Source organism: Somniosus microcephalus, unplaced genomic scaffold (genome assembly GCF_052327205.1).
Source record: "Somniosus microcephalus isolate GS21.2 unplaced genomic scaffold, FLI_Smic_1.0 unresolved_chr5, whole genome shotgun sequence".
NCBI lineage: Eukaryota > Metazoa > Chordata > Chondrichthyes > Squaliformes > Somniosidae > Somniosus > Somniosus microcephalus.
The window spans coordinates 14,054,565-14,063,986 of record NW_028225183.1 but is presented as its reverse complement, the minus strand read 5'-3'; the positions used below and the strand labels follow the sequence as shown (position 1 = coordinate 14,063,986).

At 40.1% G+C, this 9,422-nt stretch overlaps 4 non-coding genes across 4 annotated transcripts; all 4 read left to right on the top strand.

The window, feature by feature from the left end:
• The first annotated feature begins 2,678 nt into the window (after positions 1 to 2,678).
• Positions 2,679 to 2,751, top strand: trnak-uuu (transfer RNA lysine (anticodon UUU)). Its single transcript has one exon. It is a non-coding gene; the product is annotated as a tRNA-Lys (tRNA).
• Positions 2,752 to 4,461: 1,710 nt separating this feature from the next.
• On the top strand, positions 4,462 to 4,534 carry trnak-uuu (transfer RNA lysine (anticodon UUU)). The gene has a single exon. It is a non-coding gene; the product is annotated as a tRNA-Lys (tRNA).
• Positions 4,535 to 6,244: 1,710 nt separating this feature from the next.
• Positions 6,245 to 6,317, top strand: trnak-uuu (transfer RNA lysine (anticodon UUU)). The gene has a single exon. It is a non-coding gene; the product is annotated as a tRNA-Lys (tRNA).
• A 1,710-nt stretch (positions 6,318 to 8,027) lies between these two features.
• On the top strand, positions 8,028 to 8,100 carry trnak-uuu (transfer RNA lysine (anticodon UUU)). The gene has a single exon. It is a non-coding gene; the product is annotated as a tRNA-Lys (tRNA).
• Positions 8,101 to 9,422: the final 1,322 nt, after the last annotated feature.

Sequence of the window (9,422 nt, the reverse complement as noted above, 5' to 3'; positions counted from 1 at the left end):
ACTTTGCCAAACAATCGTCATTTGCAATGCAAACAAACATTGCAATGAAATATAACTTTGCAATAGAATAGTCATTGCAATACAATGGAGCATTGCAATGGAATATCACTTTGCTATATAATAGTCATTGCAGTGAAATATCACTTTGCAATATAATAGTAATAAGCAATGCAATAGCACATTGCAATGGAATATCAACTTGCAATATGATAATCATTTGCAATTCAATAGCACATTGCAATGGAATATCACTTTTCCATATAATTAAAATGCAATGCAATAGCACATTGCAATGGACTTTATCAAATGTCTTTTGCTCCATGTCTACAAGCTAATAATAATTTGTGAACTGGGACTCATAAACCTCTTTGCTCCTCAACAGTTAATAGCTTCCCATTATTTAGAGAATACTCAGAACTATCTCACTTTGTTCCAAAGTGGCTGGTGTCAAACTTGCGTACATTGAACTCCATTTGCCTTTGTTTTGCCGGCTTACTGTGTCTGTCTCTGTCCATTTGATTACCTCCATTTCCCAACTGCACTACGAGCGGACCGTCTAACTTAGTGCGATCTTCAAAATATAATCTACAGTGCTCCATTGCTCCATCCAAGTCAGTCATAAATACGGTGAATAGTTGATGATCTAAGACAGATATCTGGGGGACGGCACTTGTCACATCTGACTCCGCTGCTAACGAGCATGTCTTTTGTGGGTGGGTTAATATTTCTGACGTGATGGTGGTCTGAGGCAGTCAATCATGAATTTGTGGGAAAAATGTGCTGTGCAGGCTGGATTATGGACAAGTAAATTGAATTTGTCGGAGATGCAATGATGCACTGCAGCCAATGAAAGTACTATTGTGAGCTTGGCATTGCAAGAGCCCAGATAGCTCAGTCGGTAAAACATCAGAATTTTAATCTGAGGATTCAAGTCCCTGTTTGGGCGCTGCTGTTAAATCGCGATACTCAACTTTACATTCGTACTTTGATCATTAAACAAAGAAAATAACAACAGGAGCAGGCCATTTCATGCCTGGAGCCTTTCTGCCATTTAATTAAATCATCGATCGATATCCGTTTGCATACCTTTGCTCCAAATCCCTTAATACCTTTGGTTAACAAACATCTCTCAATCTCAAGATTAAAATTGACAATCGGCCCAGCTTTAATTGCTGTTTGCGGAAGTGTGTTACAAATTTCTGTCACACAAACTTCTCTCCTGAAACGCTTGGATCTAATGTTGAGGCGATGGCCCCTTCTCCCAGATGGGTCAATCATCAGAAATAGCTTTTCGCTATCTACACTGGCATTTCCTCTTAATATCGTGAATACTTAAATCCAATCACCACTTAAGCTTCTAAATTCCAGGAAAAAAAACCGAGTTTGTGCAATATCCCGTTGTAATTTGTCCCTTGGACTCTATGTCTCCTTCACTTTTTAAGCCTAATAATACATTCCCAAGCTGTGATGCCAAGAATTGAACACAGTACCGCAGCTGTGGCCTAACCAGTGCTTTGTATAGCTGTGGCATCATTTCACCCTCTTATATTGTAATCCTACAGATATAAGTATCACTTTTCAATTAGCTTTTTGAATCTTTTCTGTACCTGTCCATGACCATTTAATGATATATGTACAGGGACACAAGTCTAATTGGATATCAACTGTTTCCAGCTTAACATTATAAGGAGTGTATTCTAAATACTCCTATAAAGATCGGTAGTGGATCACGTCACACTTGCTAATATTTAAGTCAATTTGCCAGAAAATTGCACATTCACTTAATCTATGAATATCTGGTTGAATTTCTTGCTTCTATCACAACTGATTATAATACCGCCTATCTTTTTTGTCATCCTCAAACTTAGATGTGTGGCTCTCAATCCCATCAAGTAAGTCGTTAATGAAATCGTTGATTAGTTGAGTTCCCAAAAGTGATCAATCAGAGATACCACTCGTCATATTCTGCCAATTAATGTCCCTGATCATCATCTGCAAACTTTGTCTCCTGCCGTGCCACCAATTTCCTAACGAGGTTAATAATTTGCCATCAATTACATGCGTTTCAAATTTAGCCCAATGTCCCATATGCGGGACTTTATCAAATGTCTTTGCTCCATATCGACAAGCTAATAATATTTTTTGAACTGGGACTCATAAACCTCTTTGCTCCTCAACAGTTAATAGCTTCCCATTATTGCGAAAATACTCAGAACTATGTTACTTTGTTCCAAAGTGGCTGGTGTCACACTTGCGTACATTGAACTCGATTTGCATTTGTTTTGGCCGGCTTACTGTGTCTGTCTCTGTCCATTTGGTTACCTCCATTTCCCAACTGCACCACGAGCGGACCGTCTAACTTAGTGCGATCTTCAAAATATGATGTATAGTGCTCCATTGCTCCATCCAAGTCAGTCATAAATACGGTGAACAGTTGATGATCTAATACAGATATCTGGGGGACGGCACTTGTCACATCTGACTCCGCTGCTAACGTACGTGACTTTTGTGGGTGTGTTAATATTTCTGAAGTGATGCTGGTCTGAGGCAGTCAATCTGGATTTGTGGGAGAAATGTGCAGTACAGGTTGGATTATGGACAAGTAAATTGAATTTATCGGAGATGCAATGATGCACTGCAGCCAATGAAAGTACTTTTGTGAGCTTTGAATTGCAAGAGCCCGGATAGCTCAGTCGGTAGAGCATCAGACTTTTAATCTGAGAGTCCAGGGTTCAAGTCCCTGTTCGGGCGCTGTTTTAAATCGCGATACTCAACTTTACATTCGCACTTTCATCATTTAGCAAAGAAAATAACAACAGGAGCAGTCCATTTCATGCCTGGAGCCTTTCTGCCATTTAATTAAGTCATCGATCGATATCCGTTTGCATTCCTTTGCTCCAGATCCCTTAATACCTTTGGTTAACAAATATCTCTCAATCTCAAGTTCAAAATTGACAACTGGCCCAGCTTTATTTGCTGTTTGCAGAAGTGTGTTACACATTTCTGTCACACAAATTTCTCTCCTGAAACGCTTGGATCTAATGTTGAGGCTATGGCCCCTTCTCCCAGATGGGTCAATCCTCAGAAATAGCTTCTCGCTATCTACACTGGCATTTCCTCTTAATATCGTGAATACTTCAATCAAATCACCACTTAAGCTTCTAAATTCCAGGAAAAAAACCCGAGTTTGTGCAATATCCCGTTGTAATTTGTCCCTTGGACTCCATGTCTCCTTCACTTTTTAAGCCTAATAATACATTCCCAAGCTGTGATGCCAAGAATTGAACACAGTACCGCAGCTGTGGCCTAACCAGTGCTACGTACAGCTGTGGCATCATTTCACCCTCTTATATTGTAATCCTACAGATATAAGTATCACTTTTCAATTAGCTTTTTGAATCTTTTCTGTACCTGTCTATGACGATTTGGTAATATTTGTACAGGGACACAAGTCTATTTGGATCTCAACTGTTTCCAGCTTAACATTATAAGGAGTGTATTCTAAATACTCCTATAAAGATCGGCAGTGAATCACGTCACACTTGCCAGAAAATTGCACATTCACTTAATCTATGAATATCTGGTCAAATTTCTTGCTTCCATCTCAACTGATTATAATGCCGCCTATCTTATTTGTCATCCTCAAACTTGGATGTGTGGCTCTCAATCCCATCAAGTAAGTCGTTAAAGAAATCGGTGATTAGTTGAGTTCCCAAAAGTGATCAATCAGAGACACCACTCGTCATATTCTGCCAATTAATGTACCTGATCATCATCTGCAAACTTTGTCTCCTGCCGTGCCACCAATTTCCTAACCAGGCAAATAATTTGCCTTCAATTACATGCGTTTCAAATTTAGCCCAATGTCCCATATGCGGGACTTTATCAAATGTCTTTGCTCCATGTCTACATGCTAATAATAATTTTGAACTGGGACTCATAAACCTCTTTGCTCCTCAACAGTTAATAGCTTCCCATTATTGCGAAAATACTCAGAACTATATTACTTTGTTCCAAAGTGGCTGGTGTCACACTTGCGTACATTGAACTCGATTTGCATTTGTTTTGGCCGGCTTACTGTGTCTGTCTCTGTCCATTTGGTTACCTCCATTTCCCAACTGCACCACGAGCGGACCGTCTAACTTAGTGCGATCTTCAAAATATGATGTATAGTGCTCCATTGCTCCATCCAAGTCAGTCATAAATACGGTGAACAGTTGATGATCTAATACAGATATCTGGGGGACGGCACTTGTCACATCTGACTCCGCTGCTAACGTACGTGACTTTTGTGGGTGTGTTAATATTTCTGAAGTGATGCTGGTCTGAGGCAGTCAATCTGGATTTGTGGGAGAAATGTGCAGTACAGGTTGGATTATGGACAAGTAAATTGAATTTATCGGAGATGCAATGATGCACTGCAGCCAATGAAAGTACTTTTGTGAGCTTTGAATTGCAAGAGCCCGGATAGCTCAGTCGGTAGAGCATCAGACTTTTAATCTGAGAGTCCAGGTTTCAAGTCCCTGTTCGGGCGCTGTTTTAAATCGCGATACTCAACTTTACATTCGCACTTTCATCATTTAGCAAAGAAAATAACAACAGGAGCAGTCCATTTCATGCCTGGAGCCTTTCTGCCATTTAATTAAGTCATCGATCGATATCCGTTTGCATTCCTTTGCTCCAGATCCCTTAATACCTTTGGTTAACAAATATCTCTCAATCTCAAGTTCAAAATTGACAACTGGCCCAGCTTTATTTGCTGTTTGCAGAAGTGTGTTACACATTTCTGTCACACAAATTTCTCTCCTGAAACGCTTGGATCTAATGTTGAGGCTATGGCCCCTTCTCCCAGATGGGTCAATCCTCAGAAATAGCTTCTCGCTATCTACACTGGCATTTCCTCTTAATATCGTGAATACTTCAATCAAATCACCACTTAAGCTTCTAAATTCCAGGAAAAAAACCCGAGTTTGTGCAATATCCCGTTGTAATTTGTCCCTTGGACTCCATGTCTCCTTCACTTTTTAAGCCTAATAATACATTCCCAAGCTGTGATGCCAAGAATTGAACACAGTACCGCAGCTGTGGCCTAACCAGTGCTACGTACAGCTGTGGCATCATTTCACCCTCTTATATTGTAATCCTACAGATATAAGTATCACTTTTCAATTAGCTTTTTGAATCTTTTCTGTACCTGTCTATGACGATTTGGTAATATTTGTACAGGGACACAAGTCTATTTGGATCTCAACTGTTTCCAGCTTAACATTATAAGGAGTGTATTCTAAATACTCCTATAAAGATCGGCAGTGAATCACGTCACACTTGCCAGAAAATTGCACATTCACTTAATCTATGAATATCTGGTCAAATTTCTTGCTTCCATCTCAACTGATTATAATGCCGCCTATCTTATTTGTCATCCTCAAACTTGGATGTGTGGCTCTCAATCCCATCAAGTAAGTCGTTAAAGAAATCGGTGATTAGTTGAGTTCCCAAAAGTGATCAATCAGAGACACCACTCGTCATATTCTGCCAATTAATGTACCTGATCATCATCTGCAAACTTTGTCTCCTGCCGTGCCACCAATTTCCTAACCAGGCAAATAATTTGCCTTCAATTACATGCGTTTCAAATTTAGCCCAATGTCCCATATGCGGGACTTTATCAAATGTCTTTGCTCCATGTCTACATGCTAATAATAATTTTGAACTGGGACTCATAAACCTCTTTGCTCCTCAACAGTTAATAGCTTCCCATTATTGCGAAAATACTCAGAACTATATTACTTTGTTCCAAAGTGGCTGGTGTCACACTTGCGTACATTGAACTCGATTTGCATTTGTTTTGGCCGGCTTACTGTGTCTGTCTCTGTCCATTTGGTTACCTCCATTTCCCAACTGCACCACGAGCGGACCGTCTAACTTAGTGCGATCTTCAAAATATGATGTATAGTGCTCCATTGCTCCATCCAAGTCAGTCATAAATACGGTGAACAGTTGATGATCTAATACAGATATCTGGGGGACGGCACTTGTCACATCTGACTCCGCTGCTAACGTACGTGACTTTTGTGGGTGTGTTAATATTTCTGAAGTGATGCTGGTCTGAGGCAGTCAATCTGGATTTGTGGGAGAAATGTGCTGTACAGGTTGGATTATGGACAAGTAAATTGAATTTGTCGGAGATGCAATGATGCACTGCAGCCAATGAAAGTACTTTTGTGAGCTTTGAATTGCAAAAGCCCGGATAGCTCAGTCGGTAGAGCATCAGACTTTTAATCTGAGGGTCCAGGGTTCAAGTCCCTGTTCGGGCGCTGTTTTAAATCGCGATACTCAACTTTACATTCGCACTTTGATTATTTAGCAAAGAAAATAACAACAGGAGCAGTCCATTTCATGCCTGGAGCCTTTCTGCCATTTAATTAAGTCATCGATCGATATCCGTTTGCATTCCTTTGCTCCAGATCCCTTAATACCTTTGGTTAACAAATATCTCTCAATCTCAAGTTCAAAATTGACAACTGGCCCAGCTTTATTTGCTGTTTGCAGAAGTGTGTTACACATTTCTGTCACACAAATTTCTCTCCTGAAACGCTTGGATCTAATGTTGAGGCTATGGCCCCTTCTCCCAGATGGGTCAATCCTCAGAAATAGCTTCTCGCTATCTACACTGGCATTTCCTCTTAATATCGTGAATACTTCAATCAAATCACCACTTAAGCTTCTAAATTCCAGGAAAAAAACCCGAGTTTGTGCAATATCCCGTTGTAATTTGTCCCTTGGACTCCATGTCTCCTTCACTTTTTAAGCCTAATAATACATTCCCAAGCTGTGATGCCAAGAATTGAACACAGTACCGCAGCTGTGGCCTAACCAGTGCTACGTACAGCTGTGGCATCATTTCACCCTCTTATATTGTAATCCTACAGATATAAGTATCACTTTTCAATTAGCTTTTTGAATCTTTTCTGTACCTGTCTATGACGATTTGGTAATATTTGTACAGGGACACAAGTCTATTTGGATCTCAACTGTTTCCAGCTTAACATTATAAGGAGTGTATTCTAAATACTCCTATAAAGATCGGCAGTGAATCACGTCACACTTGCCAGAAAATTGCACATTCACTTAATCTATGAATATCTGGTCAAATTTCTTGCTTCCATCTCAACTGATTATAATGCCGCCTATCTTATTTGTCATCCTCAAACTTGGATGTGTGGCTCTCAATCCCATCAAGTAAGTCGTTAAAGAAATCGGTGATTAGTTGAGTTCCCAAAAGTGATCAATCAGAGACACCACTCGTCATATTCTGCCAATTAATGTACCTGATCATCATCTGCAAACTTTGTCTCCTGCCGTGCCACCAATTTCCTAACCAGGCAAATAATTTGCCTTCAATTACATGCGTTTCAAATTTAGCCCAATGTCCCATATGCGGGACTTTATCAAATGTCTTTGCTCCATGTCTACATGCTAATAATAATTTTGAACTGGGACTCATAAACCTCTTTGCTCCTCAACAGTTAATAGCTTCCCATTATTGCGAAAATACTCAGAACTATATTACTTTGTTCCAAAGTGGCTGGTGTCACACTTGCGTACATTGAACTCGATTTGCATTTGTTTTGGCCGGCTTACTGTGTCTGTCTCTGTCCATTTGGTTACCTCCATTTCCCAACTGCACCACGAGCGGACCGTCTAACTTAGTGCGATCTTCAAAATATGATGTATAGTGCTCCATTGCTCCATCCAAGTCAGTCATAAATACGGTGAACAGTTGATGATCTAATACAGATATCTGGGGGACGGCACTTGTCACATCTGACTCCGCTGCTAACGTACGTGACTTTTGTGGGTGTGTTAATATTTCTGAAGTGATGCTGGTCTGAGGCAGTCAATCTGGATTTGTGGGAGAAATGTGCAGTACAGGTTGGATTATGGACAAGTAAATTGAATTTATCGGAGATGCAATGATGCACTGCAGCCAATGAAAGTACTTTTGTGAGCTTTGAATTGCAAGAGCCCGGATAGCTCAGTCGGTAGAGCATCAGACTTTTAATCTGAGAGTCCAGGGTTCAAGTCCCTGTTCGGGCGCTGTTTTAAATCGCGATACTCAACTTTACATTCGCACTTTCATCATTTAGCAAAGAAAATAACAACAGGAGCAGTCCATTTCATGCCTGGAGCCTTTCTGCCATTTAATTAAGTCATCGATCGATATCCGTTTGCATTCCTTTGCTCCAGATCCCTTAATACCTTTGGTTAACAAATATCTCTCAATCTCAAGTTCAAAATTGACAACTGGCCCAGCTTTATTTGCTGTTTGCAGAAGTGTGTTACACATTTCTGTCACACAAATTTCTCTCCTGAAACGCTTGGATCTAATGTTGAGGCTATGGCCCCTTCTCCCAGATGGGTCAATCCTCAGAAATAGCTTCTCGCTATCTACACTGGCATTTCCTCTTAATATCGTGAATACTTCAATCAAATCACCACTTAAGCTTCTAAATTCCAGGAAAAAAACCCGAGTTTGTGCAATATCCCGTTGTAATTTGTCCCTTGGACTCCATGTCTCCTTCACTTTTTAAGCCTAATAATACATTCCCAAGCTGTGATGCCAAGAATTGAACACAGTACCGCAGCTGTGGCCTAACCAGTGCTACGTACAGCTGTGGCATCATTTCACCCTCTTATATTGTAATCCTACAGATATAAGTATCACTTTTCAATTAGCTTTTTGAATCTTTTCTGTACCTGTCTATGACGATTTGGTAATATTTGTACAGGGACACAAGTCTATTTGGATCTCAACTGTTTCCAGCTTAACATTATAAGGAGTGTATTCTAAATACTCCTATAAAGATCGGCAGTGAATCACGTCACACTTGCCAGAAAATTGCACATTCACTTAATCTATGAATATCTGGTCAAATTTCTTGCTTCCATCTCAACTGATTATAATGCCGCCTATCTTATTTGTCATCCTCAAACTTGGATGTGTGGCTCTCAATCCCATCAAGTAAGTCGTTAAAGAAATCGGTGATTAGTTGAGTTCCCAAAAGTGATCAATCAGAGACACCACTCGTCATATTCTGCCAATTAATGTACCTGATCATCATCTGCAAACTTTGTCTCCTGCCGTGCCACCAATTTCCTAACCAGGCAAATAATTTGCCTTCAATTACATGCGTTTCAAATTTAGCCCAATGTCCCATATGCGGGACTTTATCAAATGTCTTTGCTCCATGTCTACATGCTAATAATAATTTTGAACTGGGACTCATAAACCTCTTTGCTCCTCAACAGTTAATAGCTTCCCATTATTGCGAAAATACTCAGAACTATATTACTTTGTTCCAAAGTGGCTGGTGTCACACTTGCGTACATTGAACTCGATTTGCATTTGTTTTGGCCGG